General features: G+C 35.8%; 1 protein-coding gene across 7 annotated transcripts in view; it reads right to left on the reverse strand.

Moving 5' to 3' along the window:
* The window catches only part of Pgant9 (polypeptide N-acetylgalactosaminyltransferase 9), a 925,839-nt gene that overhangs the window by 504,283 nt on the left and 400,630 nt on the right, over positions 1-20,926 (reverse strand). The gene's annotated exons all lie outside the window — the stretch shown is intronic.

Genomic DNA, 20,926 nt, shown 5'->3' on the forward strand with positions numbered 1-20,926 from the left:
GTAGCATCAAAGCAAACAGAAGGAAATATTTAGTTTTGTGATCAAGTACAATATCCAGGTTATCAGTCACGCTATGTAAAGGTTGAGAGAGATTAATTTTTCAGCATAGCTTAATAAGTCAATAAAACCTCATAGCTTCTACGCAAACGTGATTTTAAAAGTATCAGAACTATGATTCTTTCAATTCGTTCTTAATTTTATATGCAGGGTGTTTGAAAACAACATAAACATACTTCGGAAAATAAATCCTCACACAAAACCATGAGAACATAGGCCCGGAACGATTAAAATTGGTGGAACAACTAAAAAAGGGGTATTAACTCTAGTTAGTTACGCACCCGAAAAGTTTGGTTGGGAGGGGTTCAATGCTACACGCCACAACGTCTATGTAGTATTGAACGGGTATTATTCTATACCCGAAAAGACGGTAAGTCATTGTAAAATATTTCCACCTATATTTTGAGGGGATAAAAATGATAAAACTAGATTGTTTTTATAGGAGAAAGAGTAGAGATGAAGTGTAAGATCGAATTTTCATGCTACATCAACTATTTTCATTAGTTTTATTGAGAAAGTGTACAAATGTATGTTGAGTTACAGACACGGTGCAACCCCCCCCCAGTGGGGTGCGCCCCTACCTCTAATATGAAATGTCGGACGAAGATCGAGTAAAAGAACATAATAGTTATGGTATTTTGTGCCCAGATTCCATTGATGTGCTACTGGATTTGGAATGTCTACCAGTTTTCAGTTCCAGATCTATCTTCTAGGGAATCTCATGAATCTCCTTCGAAGTTAACCCTATAGTCTAGCCGATCTTGTTCCACATTCACTGCTATATTAATGAAATCTAGGCTCGACCAATTTACGGCAGGTTATAGCTTCGAAATGGAGCATTTGTGCACATTCACGTTGGTCTAGAACTTTCTTTCCCCATGTTTTCGTGTATTTTGGTGTTGTTTCAGAATACTTTGTATATAGTTGCTTAATCGTATGTTCCTAGCTGCAAAATCAGGAACTTACGCCCAGGGACGTACGCATTAAAGAAGATTTAAGATCTAGTGAAAGTTTTAGAAATTTCGGTAGATATGAAGCCATATATCCACTCAATATGGGTGGGTTTCGTGGGCTGTATCTAGAGAATTTTAATACGCAGTTCTAATATTGAGTACACGTAACATACACATTAATGAACAATGGGGAAACTCTGAAGGATTATCATTAATTTCTTAAGAATCATATAAATACGAAAGACAAAAACTAGCAAACATTATAAACTATTATCATCAATTTTACTCTATTGTTCAGAAATTAATATTTTAAAAAAATTAACGAAAGCACTTGCCCAACTAATTTTGATAGTATCTTCGGAGGATCAAGCACATCTTCAGGGCGAACCTTCTTCACGATAATTTCACACATGAAGGAATTTTCTTTATGGTAATAACCCGTCATTTATTCAATGAAGCGAATCTCGATCGCGTCACGTGATTGTCCCTTACAAGACCAAAAACAATTAGCCTCAGAAACGTAACATAAACACGATGTCACATCATCTAATGCTCAGACCTGTGTAACAAAATTACAATCTCTGCTTTGAAAAGAATTGCAAGCTAAAGAATGTTTCTACAATGAATTTCGTCAAGGGTGTTCCTACAATGAGCAATCAAGCTGACAAACACAGATTGTGAATTTCAATTTTGTAAGCAAGTAATATGGGAACGAAATAATAGTATCTCGTGTAAACAAACAAAACTACAATGTAAGAGTCTCTTTGAATAACGTTCTCACGCAAAATTACATTGTGATATATACTGATAGAGCGTATACCGTCCGCTCCAGGATTCCATGGCAGATAATCGCGAAGTGACAGGCCAGATGTGGCCCCTGAAAGATTCTATCCGGCTCGCAGTATAATTTCAAATCTAATGAATAAGAAGAAAAATAGGGTTAGTTTGAATGAGTTGTATTAGAAGCATAGAGACATATCAACACTTAGCTGGACTTCTAACAATCAGTGCATAGCAGTTCGAATAAGATTCTCTTCATAACCTTTCAATCATTAACAGGGTTCATTAGTACAAGAAATTTTATAAAATTTGCCATTGTTGATTTTCATAAATTATATTAATTCACCTGAAGTTTTTTTTTCTTTGGCCTGTTCCTTAAAATGTTGGCACATCGCTGGTCTAGAAGATAGTTTCTCGAAATTCACCAACCAATAATGACAGCAAATCAGAATATGACATGGACAACGACAGTCAACGCTGAAAACGAACCTATCCTTGAGGCAAATAACAAATTGAGTAACATTGCATTTTTTTTAAAAAAAAATGTTCTTTAATATTAACACACCTATCATCAGCATTAAAGCTACAGGAGTCTTGGACCTAGTTTAATGTGGGATCCGAAAATGAAGTGAAATGAAATCTTTTAGTTTAACGTCCCACAATTATGCCCGCTAGGCTAAGGGACACGGATGATTGAGGCAAGTGGATGATGATGGAAACATTGCTGGAATGAGAAAGTGGAGAATCCGGGAAAACCCACGGACACGATGTTGTCCTCTACAAACTTATTTAGTCGGGGATCAAATCAGGAACCCCACGCACAAAGGTACCACTGAGCCACCGTGCCCCGTGATGTGGAATCCAAGTTCCATGGACGATCGAACCGTGCACCACGACTATACCTATCGCTAAAAATATATCCAAGTTGTATGAAAATAGCATGTCTGAACAATTGTAATAACAAAGCACTCGATATAGCTTGATAGCAATAAAATATTTGCACTTATTATAGAGAGAGTGCCATTGAACCCAAAGTGTTGATAACAGTGATGTGATAATGAAGTACACGAGATAGCCATTATCCCATTGTTTTCCTTATTACTGTGATTAAACAACTATTTTAACCATAAAATATTGTGACAACAATGTTTGAAGGCAAGAATTGCATCACAATAAATAAATTAAGTTTGCTTAATGATACCTGTAAAACTGATTTTTTTGATATGAAAGTTCTAATTTTACATCGCACGCTTAAGCAATGTAGGATAAAGAAGGCGGTGATTGATGAGGGAGAACCCCGAGAAAATCTACAGACACAGTGCTTTCGTTACAAACTCTCATAACCTAGGATCAAGCCAGAAACCTCTTTCACCCGAAGTGAGCACTCTACCACTGAGCCACAGTGCCTCCCTTCATTTCTTTGAATAACCAAGAATAGAGATAAGACGATCGTATATATTGTTATGGAAAATTATTACGAAATTCAGATATTTTCAGCATGTTGAGTTTCGTCTTTGGTATAAATAGATTTCGCGCAACGATTTCTACTCAAAACAAAGTTTAATTTTGCAAGTTATTGAAGTGGACGAATAGATTAAAAAAAAAAAAAAAAAAACTTCATTTTGTTTTCCGTAATACCTACAGCTGCAGGCTAACTCATTCGACGCCAGCAGTTCTAAAAGACGATCCCGAGCCTCATTTGGGATAAACCATCAGCCACTTGTATTTTCTTTTCCATCCGGTTTCCATTCATCCATCTTCCAATATGTCAATCCATTGCCTCGTCACCAGATAAGGTTTCATCTCTTCTGGCTCTCTTTATACACACACACACAGCATCTCTCTCGAACCGTCATTTGTCCACTAGAGCGCGCTGGGAGATCACTCGGAGTGCACCGGTTCGAATATGCCGGAGGGTTTGTAATATAGAGAGAGAGCCCTGGTGCTGAGCAACCGGAGGCACAAATCAATCCAATTACTGGAGACTCTGGGAGGGGGTAGGAAGGGGGTGGAATTAAAAGACCTTCGGGGACATTGGAAACAAACAATCGCTCGCAGTTCATGTCCATCTCGTCCACACAAACACCCCAGCCAGAGTAGAATGCCTGTGACATCAAAACATACAGCAAGAAACGTATTCTTTACAATAAACAAAGGCAAAGGGCTACGTTTGCACCGCACTGAAACAGTTCTCAGACATACGAACGTTATATTTATTATTTGTTTTGTTCATTAATGAAATAGAGACTATATATTAATAGACATGCAAAAAAACTGACATTTTCTTTCAAAGCTTCTTATATATATATATACAGGGTGGGCCATTTTAATTAATCCACGGAAATATCTGAAAAATATAACGACTCTATAGAAAAGCGTCGTCAACCTGGTCCGTCTTGTAAAATATAAGTTACGAAGCGATAATAACTTTTCTTTATGCAAAAATCAACTCAGATATTCAAAGATTATTAGTCTCACCTTTATTGCTTGATATTTCTGAAATATTCTTTTTAAAACCGTAAAATACATAAATTCTCTTGACTAGGTCTACACATAACATGTACATAGCCACAACTATCCCATAATAATCTCTTACATATATTAAAAACATTCTTCTTTTCTGTTAATTTAAAATGAACATTCTACTAAGTATATTACATATTTATGAGCACTTTTTGCCCACGGTACAGGTAAATATTATACAAACTAAAGTATTTCGTTATAGAAAATGTCGCCCGACAAAGGGACTGAATATAAAAGTCATGAGTAGGCTTGGCTTTTATATTCAAGAACCACTGGTCTGATTAGATTAATGTTCGTACATTACATATGTTCTTTATATTTTGATCACACCTCGTATATATCTTCATTACTTTTTGGTTAACCCTCATATATATATAAAATATTAGTTATTATCATTCACATAAATACATTTACAATAAATCTTTGATTTCATTAATATTTCTCTTTTATTACATTATTATTTATTCTTTATCATTAAAAACATCGTCGCTTAGAAATATAATTAACGAGGGTGAAACACAAATTATCAAGATTACTAGTTTCGATCATTATTACAAATGATGATGTGACAAATAATATTTGTTCTTTTCGGGCGCATTGTATAACAAATAAGTTAGATGTTGCAATTGTAATGTATACATAGTAGCACTAAGATGTCCAAAATAAAGAAGAATTTCACTCAAGGTAGTCATTGAATAATTGATTTTATAGAATGGATCTTATTCCGGTGCAACGACATTGCGCAAATTTTTCTAAAGATTAGATCGTTGATAATCTAAGTAATTTATGTCTTATTAACGAGGAGCAGAAAGTGCTGAAATTGCGCAAATTTCCGCCGCGACGTTGCCAACAACAGGATTTAAGGAATTGTGTGAAATTTTGCATCGAAATGAAATGTATAAAGCTATTCCTTTATGAGATATATTTTATTGCATTCTAATATTTACAAAGCAACATACTTATTTACAGAAAATTTCATTTTACAGTTTGAATGCTTGAAATTTAAATCCTACAGCTTTTAAAAATGTCATACGTGCCTTCTCATAGTTTCTCTGCGAATTCCTGAACTCAGCATACTTCCTCATGACAAACTCGCTCCTTTTGACTTCTGCTGGTCTTTGGGCCTTTGAAATTCCTTTTAATATGGACGTTATTTTCATGGCAGTTTCCGTTTGGATCTCTAACAAAGCAGAAATCACCGTATGAATATCAGGAGCAGGGAAGTAAAATTGACTATTATAATGTCTGTGAAAAGCTTCTGGTCCATTTGTCGTCCGACGCATCGTGGATGGTATAGACGCCCACATGACAGGTGGATACCTAAAATTAATAAAATAAAAAGATCCTTAGTTCATGCACACAATTATTGACAATTTATATAAAACACTAAAACATTTATAACACTAGATTCAAGAAATATTTATAGTCTTGGTCCGTAATTTGTTTACAACTATCAAAACCTGCATTTTAATCTACGTCTTACATGAAGACAGAAGAAAATTTCACTATAATTAAGTTGCATTGAGAGAAAATACCATATCAGCACAACCATTAATGTTGTGTTCAAACTAGGACAACAGTTTTTGCAGTATTAAGAGTTATTGAAGCATGTGCTACTATAGATGAAATTCAAAAGGAAGCTACTTACTTGCAACCGTCTTCTATGTAGTTTTCTAGGACGTAATCGGAAAATTTATGCCCTGTATCATCCGGCGTCATTGATATTAGTTGAGTAAAGGCATCTGATACTTCTGTTGGATGTAAATATGGCAACCCAAAAAATGCCTTTATCCATGAACCTGTAAGAAAAGCAATAATAATAATAATAATAATAATAATAATAATAATAATAATAATAATAATAATAATAATAATAATAATAATAGTTTGTTAGAATAAGCAAGCATTGGGAAAGTAGTGAAATTGATGGATCTTACTGTTGGCTTTATAATTTCTTCATTTCGTACATTATTAGAACAGCAGTTTATTTGCTTTTAAGAATGGTGACTGAATTAAGATTCTTCAGTCAAACAGAATAAGATTCTATTTTCAACTGTATTCTGTATTAATATATAACAAAACAAAGTCCACATGGTATTATTAAATTAATAATAAAGAATAATAGACCATAATAATATCAATAATACCTAGTTCAGATTTTGGATCCATATATGCTTGTCGCAGATCATTGTCGGCTTGAATCCTCCGCCACCATGTTTGTCCCAAATGGAATCTGCAGCCACGAATGTCACAATTTGGAAACACATTCTTGATGGCTTCGTGAGCAGCTGTTTCAAAATCAACGTAAATGATTTTCAAGTCGAATCTACTGTCTAAGTTTCTTATCATCTTCCACATGGCCACATACGTATTCTTGTCTTTCTTCGGCAAAAATGCAAAACATAGAGGTAGATAATATCCATTTTTATATGCATGTATTGTATATAACTGTGTGAAATGCTTAGGAGCATAAGTGAAAGTTCCATCTGCAAATACTTCTAACCCGCTGAACTCACACAGAAAACTGAAAAGAAAATAAGATTAGTGTCAGAAAAGAAAATAGTAAACAAGACTGTAGTGTCATATCGTTAGGTGAAATGCTATGTTACGATATATTTTGTGAGAATCAAAAAAAAAAAAAAAAAAAAAAAACTATTTTACTATAATTTGGAAATAAGACGGAAAAAGGAACTTTTCTGTTCAAGCAACTACTTCCTATTCTACTTCTTGATGCTGTAAATGAAACTCATTTCAAAGTTAATGGTTATAAATGAAATTATACTTACTCGATATTTTTCTTACACGTGAAAAGAATTATATTAGCTTCATCATCAACAAAGATGAATCTTTCTCCGTCAATTGCTATATCATCCTGCTTCTGAACCATTTGCTGTATAGCCTCTACGGTGTTTCTGGGTAGACGAGGAGTCACCTTTCTTCGATTTTTATAAATAACGTCTCGGCATCTTTTAATTTCTTTATGATCAAGTGTGTCATGATGTTCCAATTTTGAAACTTCCTGCCTTATAATTTTATTTGGCTTCTCGTTCAATTGTTCAGTGGCTCGTCGCTTACAATTCTCTCTAAGAAAATGCCGTTGAACACCATCTTCATCTTCACAATGATTATGAATATCTTTCCTTTCTAAAACTTCACTTGTATTTTCATCCATTGTTATACTAGCATTACAGCTTTTCTTAGTACATCTGAAAGAAAGGAAATAATAATTAAATCGTATCACGTGTTCTAAACTTACTATTTAAAGAAAAATGTATTCACTATTTCACTGGCAAAAATGTTATATCTTCCATCACCTTTTAACAAAGTATAGGTCCAATTGACTGACATAAATACTAATGCAGGCTTACTTATTCACTTACGAAAGTATAGGACAAATTGCCTGGCATAAATATTAAAATAGGGACTAGACACATATTTTAACAAAATATAGACCCAACTGACTGACATGGATATTAATGTAACTTTCCATTACTTAACAAAGTATAGAAGCAACTGAATGGCATAAATATTAATATAGGTTACATCACTTAACAAAATATAGGTCCAACTTCCCGACATTAATACTAATAGTGTGTTACATCTTTTAACAAAGTATATATGGATCCTATTGACTAGCATAAATACTAATATAGGCTTACAGAACTTACTAAAATATAGGTCAAGCTGACTACTGAAAATACTAATGTAGGCTTTGCATAACTTAGCAAGCTATAGGCTTATATACATGCAAAAATTATGTACTACATTAACTTACCTCCAATTTGAGCCTTTTTTTCCTTGGCGAAAGAAACGATACTTAAAGCCTCCCATTAATACACAAGGTACACCTTTTTCTGTTTTCGTCAATGTAAACTCCATTCTGAAAGTTTCACTTATGTTTCTCCAGTTTATTGCTTCCTGTTTATATTACCCTCCTCACTAAAACTTGCGATTAATTCTCGATCCTGATTGGCTCGTTGTGATTCTCGTTCCTCATTGGCTTGTTCTATTATTGGTTTATTATATCCGCAATTCGTTCGGGGTTTTAACAGAACCTGAGGAGGTCTGACATACAGTTGCTGGTGACATTTGGGAGAGTGCACAACGGAGAAGAATAAGCTTTGCAGAGAAGAATTGCTGAGATGCATTGCTTTCCTGAAGAAGGTGTTCCAACCACAACCAACATAGATAACATCAGAGATGCATTAAAACAGCAAAACGTACAGTTCACGAACCTCATTCGTGTCCAAACAAAGGAGGGACCAGCACCCATCTTGAGAATGTTTTCAACATTTGCTCTGGCCATATACGTTGAACACGCTTTGCCGACAGTCGGCTAACGGAAACGCTTTGTTATCTCTCTGGGAGTGAAGCAAATACACAGTAATTAAAGAACTGAGGCCCTTTTCAGGCCCACAAACCAATTTCAGGTCCAAAACCTTTCTAATGTACACTGTCCGGTAAATATCTTCAGGATAAAACAGTTGAGAATGCTCTAAGAGCATTGCCAGAACGAACTTTAAAAGAATGGAGAGATCTAGCGGGAAGGATAGCTGTAATTGTTCCTAGATGTAAAGGTAAATCTTTTTATCCGCACCCTCTTCTCTTTCTCGCAAAAATTAACAAAATATCATCTCTTTATGACTTATAGTTCTCGAGATATGACTGCTTAAATATCTAGAAATTCGAACTTTTTTAGTCAGTATCACGGGAACGGTAAGTCATAGAGAGATGATATCAGTGTTAATCCCTAATAGAACATTAAACATTTTCGTACTGATATTAATTGATGGCCAGTTGCACAGTGGCCACCGGTTACTATTTGCTACCAAAATATTTACCACCCTTTTAGATATTGACCAACACCAATATGACCTCTCTATGACTTACGGTTCCTCAAATAATGCTCCTTAAATCTCTGGAAATCGGCCATTTTTGGCCAATATCATGGGAACGGTAATTCATAGAGAGACGATATTGGTCTTAATCAATACCTAAGAGGATGGTAAACACTTTGGTAGCAATATTAATTGGTGGCCATTGGCCAAACCAGAACTCTTTAAGTTCGTTGAAAACCGCGGCGAGACACAACATTCGACATGCTGCTTTAGAATTCTAACTGCATGTAGGAGGTACACGTAGATATAAGTTGCTGCATCACTCAAGGGAGCGAGCTTTCTTGCCAAGGGGCCCTATTTATCTCTAATACACTGACCACTCATTCTTGTAACAATTTATACGATAATACCTAGGTAATATATAACAAATGTTTCTCACACCACCTAAGAACAACTAAGACGCAAATGCAAATCTAAGTATCATTTATAGAAAGGTGAAAGGATAGTTATTAAGATATGTGGTAGACACACCTGAAATATGTATACAAGTGCTTGTTTCTGATTGGCCAAAACTGGAAGATATAGACAAATCTTTATTTCTGATTGGTCGAACGTCTGTTCACGATATTTCAAGAGAACTTCTAGAAATATTTATATATATTGTTTATTTTATATATGTTTGTTTTCCTTACAGTATTTCAAAACTATTTGCTTTCAATAACTATATTCTTACAGTTTTAATCTTACAGTTAGATATGATACGGAAAATGAATGACTGGGACACATTCCCCAGTCACCCTCTCTAACGACGCCATTGCACACATATAATATAGATGACTGAAAATGCTATTGTTATCCATTACTTTGTATTTTTTTTTTTGTTAAAACGACTTGCATTTTGGTGACTGTTTTTATTAGTCGATATACTTATGGTAATGATGGCAACGTTGCACAAGATTTTTTTCGCAATTTCCAATTTTGTTGCCTGCTCATTAAGGCTTTATCTGTGTCAACAGATAAGCGTGGGAAAATTTGCGCAATGTCGGTGCACCCTCTTATTCTTAACATAATCTTTGATAATTAAACACAAATCAATCTGATATAAAATAATTTTTGCCTTTAACTAATTATAAATTGAATTATGATTCTTCACATTAATAAGAAAGAATAAAAATTAAACATAACCTACGTTTGAATAATCAAATGGAAGTAAATAAATTTATTTTACAGAAACAAAAGACACCTTTTTGTTATTAAATAAACACATTTTTCATTATTATTGTTATTTTTCATTCTTATTTATTTGATCAAGAATGTTGGGTGCTACTAACTCTTTAACTAGATGCATTTCAAATATTTATAACCATCGTTTTCATTATTAATATTAACACAAACTTTAAAACGAAAATTCACAAGAATCTATAACCAACATGGGTTTAACCTAATTTCGTTAACGGTAATCATGTTACATTCGCACTGGCATATGAATCTAATAAAGTGCACTGTACCGCACAATCGTGATTATGTTCTACATTAGGTTGTACATGTCTTTCATCGTGATTTGAATTTTGATACGAAGTACCATCTCGTGAATACTGATTATGTCTATACATAGGATTGGTAGCATCTCTAGGATTTCGACATGTATTTCTATTAATTTTGTGTCTACTTCGGTTGATTAGGTTAGGCGGATTCCCTACATAGCCTGGTCTATTTTGTTCATTTTGATTGCTAGAGTATACTCGTCTTAGGTTCGGTTCAGTATTATTCACACTTCGGATATTCAAATTCCGAACAGGGACCAAATGATCTGAATTATTCTTATTTTTACCCATTCCTGATTGTGTTAGATTCATAGCATGGTATTGAGTTTCGTAGCATTGTACAAGCATTAATAAATGACTGAAACTCATACACTGAGTGGAAAATAAGATCTGCTGTAATTTAAATGGAAGCAAATTGCGAATCGATGCAATTATTCTTGATTCCGATTGCAAGGGATTAACAACCTTTAATTCATTATAGACATTTACAACAAACTCTACAATAGATTTGTGCAATCGAGGATTGAAATGTTGATTTCTAAGAGTGGCATCTCTGTTTGCCAGCAAAAAGTCATTTTCGTAATTCGCGATCAATGCCGCTTTAAATTCCTCATATGTACTAATGTGATCACGTATTGCCTTAAACCATAAGGAACAAGGTGGGAGTAATACATGGGGTATTAATTTCATGTATTGTGATCGGTCGATAGACATTATATTGCATTCGTCTTGGAATTTCTCTAAGAAAGAACTAGCATTTTCATTGCACTTACCACTAAATTTACTCATGGCTTTGATTTCGCTCATCTTGACACTTAACTTTACCTTTCTTTTCTCACTCCTTGTTCTTGTGGTGTGATTGTTCCGGTTCGTAGCGTGCTGTGTCATGATACCATTTATATTTCGTTCATCAGTGATCTTCAGACAATTTTCCTCTAATATAATATCCTCCTCAGATTCCGGCGAAGGCGTATTTATATCCGGTGATTGGGGAAACTCGAAGCGATCACTGCCCAGATTATTGCGATAAATGTTATCTCTAGCCTGTAACGTTTTAATTTCTTCCTGCATAGTGGCCAACTGGATCTTTTGATGTTTAACGGAAGATTCTATTAACGTTAAATCCTTTTTTACAGCACAGATTTCATGATTTTGATGATCGTGCTTTTCTTGACACTCATCGGCTATCCTTTTTAACTTCTCTTCAAACTGCGAGGATATGACGTTCATCACCTGGACGATTGTTTGTTTCGTATCGTCTGATTTCAGTTCTATCCGTTCTATTCGTTTACTTAATTCTTCATACTGCTTGCTAGCTTCGTTGAATTTCAATTCTATCTTCTGTTCCATGGTCTTGTTAGCTTCGTTGAATTTCAATTCTATCTTCTGTTCCATGGTCTGGTTAGCTTCATAGAACTTCTGTTCCATGTTTGTGTTAAATTCATTGAGCTTCTGTTCCATGGTTTGTTTTATCTCAGTCGTCATTTGCATAATTTGTCGCTGCACAGCTAACAAAAGTCGATCCTCAGATGACAAACTTGGTGTTGCACTAATTTCACCTGGATTACTGGTATTAGATTCCTGTTGCACTATTTCACTATCCATTTTTCTTTTGATGACCTTACCGCTTCGTAATACGGTTAAGTTCGTATTCATAAATGGTAATATCCAAGTAAATTCAGCCCTACTTTCCTTCTTCGGGAACTGAATTTTCAAATATCCCGGGTTTGGTAAACCAAATTTTTATAACGACTCTATAGAAAAGCGTCGTCAACCTGGTCCGTCTTGTAAAATATAAGTTACGAAGCGATAATAACTTTTCTTTATGCAAAAATCAACTCAGATATTCAAAGATTATTAGTCTCACCTTTATTGCTTGATATTTCTGAAATATTCTTTTTAAAACCGTAAAATACATAAATTCTCTTGACTAGGTCTACACATAACATGTACATAGCCACAACTATCCCATAATAATCTCTTACATATATTAAAAACATTCTTCTTTTCTGTTAATTTAAAATGAACATTCTACTAAGTATATTACATATTTATGAGCACTTTTTGCCCACGGTACAGGTAAATATTATACAAACTAAAGTATTTCGTTATAAAAATGATAAAACATAGAAGAAATTTTTGAAGTACACGTTATATATTGCTAAGGGGGAAAACCAATTCCGCCAAAAGTACCCCTCCCCGCACCCCGTAAATGGGGGTAACGGGGGGGAACTTTGAAATGTCAAATGGGAACATGGGTCGAGTAATACCTCGTTCGAAAGGTCTTGGAAAACTAAGTAACGCTGTACCAAAAGATGTTTCATATTGTGCACCAGTTTCAAAATGGCCGCCATGATATGGATCGGAAACTCCAGTACCCGTGGTATGAAAACCATGGAAGGTAAATGAGTGGAAAAAATTGAAATACGTAAATATCATAGGGCATATCGAATGGTGTGATCCCTGTGATCCCAGTGGCCTCCTTAAAGGGGTCTTGGGGGCTAACTTCAAAATTTCAAATAGTAACATGAGTCGAGTGGTACCTCGTTCGATAAATCTTGAAAAATCTAACATATTGCAGGAGAAAACGATTGATGTGAAATGGCAGTGTTCTCAAAAGGCCGCTGAAACATAGTATCCGTGTCAGAGAAAAGGTTTAGTACCCGTAGTATGAAAGCGATTGGAGATAAATCAACAGAAGAAAAACTGGAGTAGCTAACTGACGTAAGGCACATCGAGAGGTGTTGTCGGGGTGACTCCAAGGGCCAACTGAAAGGTATCCGGGGCCAACTTTAAAATTTCAAATAGCAGCTTGAAGCGAGTAACATCACATTACATAGACAAATTAATATCAAACAGCTTCTGTATGAAAATTTTCGACATGAAACACCGTTTTCAAAATGATCGCAAAGACATGGTGACTGTGTCTAAGAAAACGTCTAGTGCCCATAGTACGAATACGGTTAGACATAAATGAAAATAACGAAAATTAAATAGGAAAACCACGGAGGCGTTCCAAGGCTCGAGAATAATACAACAGAGATAAAAATATTAGAGTAAAATTGCCATAATGTATAGAGAGAAATCCAAGTCCTGCAAAATAATCTCTCCCTGCGCTCTGTATGTGAGTGGGGTGGAAAGTAAAGTGAAAGTTCAAACGAGAACTCTACTTTAATTCGTAAATTAAGGCTAACCTTACAAATAGGTATGGTGCGGTTGAAACATTTGTTTGTAAGGATGACGCTGTAGTGACTAAAAAAAGAGAAACTTTTATGCAATGCGTGCTGGTTATTCAAAAAGCATTTCGGGAATATACGTACACACCGTTTCGTCCCTCAAGCTCACAATATGACATGAATGCTAATAGTTAATCAAAATGTAACTGTGGCCATCTGCGTTAACTTAGTGCACCAATTCTCTATGCATGAACTCTGCCTTCCAAACAGCATTGGGTAGGTCAAGCGTACGCCCGAACCGTTGTCCGGTCGGACATTGAAATTTTGAAGCTAGCCCACAAGACCCCTTCAGAAAGGCCACTGGGATCACAGGGATTACATCATTTGATATGCCCTATAATATTTACGTATTTCAATTTTGTTCCATTCATTTACCTTCCATGGTTTTCATACTACGGGTACTGGAGTTTCCGAACCATATCATGGCGGCCATTTTGAAACTGGTGCACAATATGAAACATCTTTTGGTACAGCGTTACTTAGTTTTCCAAGACCTTTCGAACGAGGTATTACTCGACCCATGTTCCCATTTGACATTTCAAAGTTCCCCCCCGTTACCCCCATTTACGGGGTGCGGGGAGGGGTACTTTTGGCGGAATTGGTTTTCCCCCTTAGCAATATATAACGTGTACTTCAAAAATTTCTTCTATGTTTTATCATTTTTCAGATATTTCCGTGGATTAATTAAAATGGCCCACCCTGTATATATAAACAAGTTTTGAAGTCAAAAAAATATGCTTTTGAAATGAAAAGTAAAATGAAATCTGAGTTTAACGTCCCACGATTATGCCGGTTAGGCTAAAGGAGACGGTGATTATGAGAAATGAATAAAATGGTGGAATGAAGAAAGTGGAGGAAACGGGAGAATCCCGAGAAAACACACGAGCACGGTGTTTGTCCACTACAAAGTCCACACGGCGCGAGCTGGGATCGAACCAGGGACCCCAAGCACCGGAAGTGAACGCTCCCCTGGGAGGAAACGGGAGTACCCCGACAAAATCCACGGATACGATGTTGCCCACCACGGCCGGGGACTGAACCAGGAATCCCAAGCTCCAGAATTAAGCACTCTACCACTGAACCACCGTGCTACCCCCAAAAATATGCTTTTTTCAAGGATCTTGATTATTTTTGAGATGAAAAATAAACTCTCCTTGTAAAGTTAAAAAAAGTTGCATGTACTACTTTTCATGACTAGACTAACTGCGTGCAAGTCCACAGGCAAAGAAGTGTTTCTTTTAGGCCATACATATCTCCGTCTACAGAATATATGTGTGTGTTTTGGAAATATTTATTATTCTTAAAGTATCAGCGTGGATTGAATTGACACCTATTTCATTTATTTCTGGTTGGAGTTTTGCCTCCCTTTTCAGCACAGAGGCTGTATGAGATATGGATATAAAATTTACGGTGAAATCCGAACAATCCTAAAGCGTTCAAATTTAAAAGCTTTCCCACCGGAATCCAGCACCCCCATCCATCAAAGTCGCACGCGCTACCAACTAGATTAGTGGTAGGTTTGCGATTCATAGATAATTTAATCCCTAATTCTATGTACGAGAATGCTCTTGCATAATAGGTGAATGTACGATAATTTTAGAACGTACACTTTTTTTTTTTTTTTTTGCAGTTTTTAAGTGTGCAAATAAAATACAGGGTGTCCGAGATGTCCTTCCTTGTTTACAAACTATAAAAGTTTTGGTCACATCAGTACACTTCCACATGAGCACCCTTGGTAGCACGTAGCAGATCTAGGCGATATTCAATTTCCATCCACACATTAGCCAACATCACTGGAGGGATCGATGCAACGACTGTGGTTATTCGTTGCTGCAGGGTTTCAAGATCTGGTACACGTGTTCGGTAGACCTCATCCTTGACATAACCCCGTAAAAAGAAGTCTAATGGGGTTATGTCAGGAGAGCGTGGAGGCCAAGCTGTGGTCCATCACGACCAATCCATCGCCCAGGAAATGTCCTATCAAGATAGGACAAAATTGAGACTTGGTAAAACAGAACAAACCTAACACAGACAAAAACTTTTATAGTTTGTAAACAATTCAACACCAGTTTCATATTTCTATCTTATTTCTAGCCTGAGTTATCAATTTCTGTAATCAGGGAAGGACTTCTCAGACACCCTGTACAGATGTGCAATAAATAATAATAAAACACACACACTGAGGTTTTAAACCCAGCCATTCCCGCGAAAATAAATTAATAACGATCTCAGATGTAACCGTGCATCCATTCTTTAAATTCAATTACATTTACGACGGAGTGGAAATATTGCTGCTTAGAGAAGTGTTAAGAATTTTTTAAAAATAGCGAGGACAGTAACGTCTATTTGAAAGTCAAAACTGAATATTACTACATACGTTTATTATATATTATTGCTATTGTTTCTATAATTATCACGTGCATAATGAATACGATAATTTTTTCCTAATATATGATAATTTTGAAGACGAAAATTGATAATTTTATTCTCTATGGTTAACAACTCTGATTACTGGGGATGACATCAATTTCATTACAAGGCCCATGCACAGGGTTACCATGTGATAGACTTTAGAAAATATAACAAATTTAAGAGTTCATTAAAACATTAATATTTGTGACTAATTAAAGATATAAGGCAAATAAGATAATATAAACCAAATCTCTTAATAGTATAACGAGAAAATATGTCTTGGAAATGTATATAAGAATTTTTAAAATATTGATTACGGAAATACTAAATTTCTTTCCATCGTGTCTACTGCTGGATGCGTTTCATTTTCTTGGAAACTAAGGAATGCAACATTAATAGTTATTTAGTTAGTTGTCTGTCTATTCCCGATTTTATTTATTTATTTTTTTTTTTTTTTATTTTTTACTTCAGACTATTTTTGAAGTCCGAAAAAGAGAACATCTGGTCGTCGTACTCATAAGATATTTCCGAGGTTTCTTCTTTCGCTGGCAAAAGTATTTTATGCAGAGAACAGCTACAACATCAGTAAATACGTCTGCATTTGACATTTTTAGTTCAGTTCATAAGTAAGTGTCTATTGTTTCCACATGATATTGCTTCAAATGTTACAACAATAAAAGCATACAAACACATCAACCATTGATTATTGGAAAATCCCCATATAGCTAACTTTCAATGAAGACCATTGTCAAGAAAGTTGAAAAATCCATACAACCATCATCTTTTTTAACTGCAAAATACAACATTAATTTTTTAATTACTGTACGAAAGAAGACGATCCATTTCATGAACAATAGAAGAGCACCTGACCTAATTCCATCTCTAATGGAGGAGAGCGAGACGAAGAACTAAGTTATCCACCTGTTCAATTCCCAAGCCCTCATCCACGTCAAGTGAAGCTTCCTATGCGAATGAATTAATCAACTTCTGAGATGACATAAAGGATTAACATTTTGCAATTGAAAAGAATTTGTATGTTTTAGTATTCACTGGTTTATTCACAAACAGGTAATCAACATATCAATTGATGTGGGTATGATTTTTGTGAAGTAGAGTTACGTATTATCGATTTAAAATTAGAATAATGGACTCTCTCAGCATTAATGATTCGGTTATTCAAGTAAAAAAAAAAAAAAAAAAAAAAGATTATTCCAATCATTGATTGAATATTCCGATACTCGAATAAGAACAGAAAAAATTTCGAATAATTTTAAAGCAATACCGCATACAATGCAATAGAAAGCCCCTTACAAATAAAATGCTCTAATAGCGTTGCCCAGCCCACGAGAAGAGATGGGAGAAGAATCAATGTTTTCTCGTCTCGTCTCATCTCGTCTCGAAAAGTTTCTACTGTCATTTCGTAAAATTATCAGAATCCTCTCGCTTCGGAAGAGGTCCACGGAGCGTGTGATATAACAACATTTAAATTATATTTATTATTGAAGTATATTGTAATGACTTGTGTATCTTTGCTATAATGAACTAACTCTGGCCTATGGAACCCGTAGGTGCAACGTCTCGTTTAGAAAGCCTCTCCATTGACTTCCGTCCTTAGCCAACTGCATCCAGTTTCTACATTGTATTCCTGCTTCTGTGAGGTCTATCCAGGGATAAAAGTGGATTTGAAAAGGTATGAGAAGGGATGACGCCACTCCGCGCCCCGTGCCTATCTTCGCCAATTGTAATTCCATTAGGAGGTGGAGATACGTCATGTATTTTTTTTTTTTTGAAAGCGAGGGAATAGTGTCCTCCCGCGCTCTTTCTCACCCCTCGATCTATCTTAATACTCTCCTCCCATATGCGCGTATAGGTCTTCCTAAAGGTCGTTTTCCCATTGGATTTCCAGTTAAAATTTTGAAAGCGTTCCTACTTCTTCCCTTTCTGTCTACATGACCTACCAACCTGAGCTTCCTAACTTAATGACCCTAATAATGTTCAATAAATGGTATAAATTACCCAATTCCTCATCACAAAGATTCCATTCCCCATTCCCGTTCTTCTTGGGTTCGAATATTCGTCTCAGGAATCTATTCTCAAATACTTTCAGTCTATGTTCTTCCCTCAGAGAAAGCGACCATGTTTCGCAACCATACAGTACAACAGGCATGATTGTCGTTTTATAGTAAGCTTCAAATTCCTCGACAAAATTCGCGACGACGAATGGTTTTCAACTAAACGATAATACGAATTCCCTGCTTTTAGTCGACATTTCATTTCTTCGTGAATATGGTTCTCGTCTGTAAATATTGATCCTAGATCTGAAAGTATCCACATTGTCGAAAGCATTATTTGATATTTTAATGCATCCATAATTTGCAGTATTACGACCCCGACCAACTTCCATGTATTTAGTTTTCTCTGTATTTACTTCCGAAGCCATGTTCCTTTAAGTGTTTAATAGGACTTCTGCATTTCTTTATAGTATTGTTATCTTTTCATGACAAACGGTATTCATACGAAAATCGTAATGTTTCTCGTTTCTTCTCGAATTAAAAAATGTACTTCCCGTCTGAATGCTCGTCCCGTTTTTGAGACGAGAAATTTCTCGTCGCATAGCGGTCGGCTTAAGAGATCGGGCTGTTGATAAGTCGAAAGCAGTCCTCTTCGACTGAATGCTCTATGTCAACACAATTTGCTGCTCTACTTCTCAGTAAGTCACGCAGAGAGAAGAAAGAAGTCAGGAAACCTGATGTTGAAAACGAGAGGTGGTGATAGGCAACTGAGAACATCGATAGCAATCCTATTACTCGTACACTGCCAAAACTAACTTATTCCATTCTCACTGTTTTCTCTTATTGTAAAAACACGTCATTCATTGGCCAATAAGAAACAGCTGATCGATTAATGATTTCCAATCAAACTGTGATATTCTTAGAGCATTCAAAAACTAAAATCTTTCAGTTTAACGTCCCACGTATATGTCCTTTAGGCTAAGGGAGACGATAATTAAGGCGCATTATTAATAATGGAAGAATCGGTGGAATTAGAATATGGAGGAAACGGGAGTACTCCGAGAAAACCCACAGAGACGATGTTGTCCACCACACACTTACTTGGTCGGGGATCAAACCAGGGACCTCACGTACAAGAGGTGAACGGTCTACCACTGAGCCACGCAGTCTAGGGGAAAAGAAAGCTAGCTAGGAAAGTAGTACAAATCAGCAATTCATCTAAGTGTCTCTCCAAACACCGAAGAACAATATCGTCTACTCTAGTTCGTTTGCAGTTGAATGTAGCTGTTCAGCACCGAGAATAAGACGTGAACCCACATCTTAAAGTGGAATCCGAACCACACAAGATCCCATTAGGAGTCTAACCCAGCTCTCTCGGGTGAAAGTCGCGTATACTAACTGTATAACCACGAGAGAACTTGCTAAAAGTTTATTTACCAAAATATAGTGAACAAGGGTAATACACAAAATTGTCTTTTGTCCAGTGTAGTAAGAATTCTCCACAACTAGTTCTTGAACGATCTACGAAAGATGCGGCCAATCAGAAACATTGTTTTTAGTTAGGTAATGCGTCTCAATCCATCGGCTTCTGGCTTTCCAGAGAGCAGATCGTTACCTTCAATATTCAAGAAGCTTCCCCATTGTGTCACAATGCTGGGCCAACACTGGGAATCGAACTCTGGACCCAAGCACGAGCGCTAACCATCCAACTAAACGAAACCATCATTTCATGAAACAAGTTTCTTTTTTAAAAAAGAAATTAAGAAAAAAAAAAGAGCTAAAGCCGCAGAGGCATATAAACTGCCTATCTAAAGTAATTTTCCGTTTTATGAGGTTAACCAATGTTATTTATTTGTTATTCATCAGGTTCTACGGCTGAACGATTTCTCAGCTTCCTATGTAGTAAAAACTTCGAAGCTGAAAAACTGCGCGTTCACTTAGCAGAACAAAGTAAGACATCAAATGTACAAAAACTGCCCTTCTTAATGATACGTTCCTTGTGGTTAAAATTACACGCTCAAAATCGTGCCATCATTTTCATGAAACGCTGAAATAGCATTTCCTTGTTAGCTGATAGCATCTGTTTTCGTCGAGTGCAAACCAGAAATTAATTTAGAAAAAGAAAAAGAAAAAAATCTATTTTGTAAGTGTCTTCCCTTCCTTTTGAGAATGACTCGTGATTATTTTAAAAAAATTGAATGACGAACATGGAATTCCCAGAGTTTTAAGCTTTATGTTATTATTAACTTAGAGGTAGGGACCATTGCAGAAACCGGTTCTGTTTCTGGCATTTACTTATTCGAAAATAGTGTTTTGCTAGATTGTGTAGTACCTCTCAGAATATAATAATAGAGATGCAATCTTCACTTGAACACTAAAGAGTTCTGCTGCATAGACTAATACAGTGAATTCCAACCGGAATCAAACCCAGATAAAATCTCAGACCAATCCGATCTCTGAGCAAGGTCATACGTTCTTCGTAAATTATAAAAATCCATATTCTTAAAGTTTGTCCGGGCTTCCCCAATTTACTTGTACGTACATTACGTAATACGTGAATCACAGCCGCCT

Source organism: Thermobia domestica, chromosome 15 (assembly GCF_964235325.1).
Source record: "Thermobia domestica chromosome 15, izTheDome1.hap1.1, whole genome shotgun sequence".
In the NCBI taxonomy this organism is placed as follows: Eukaryota; Metazoa; Arthropoda; class Insecta; order Zygentoma; family Lepismatidae; genus Thermobia; species Thermobia domestica.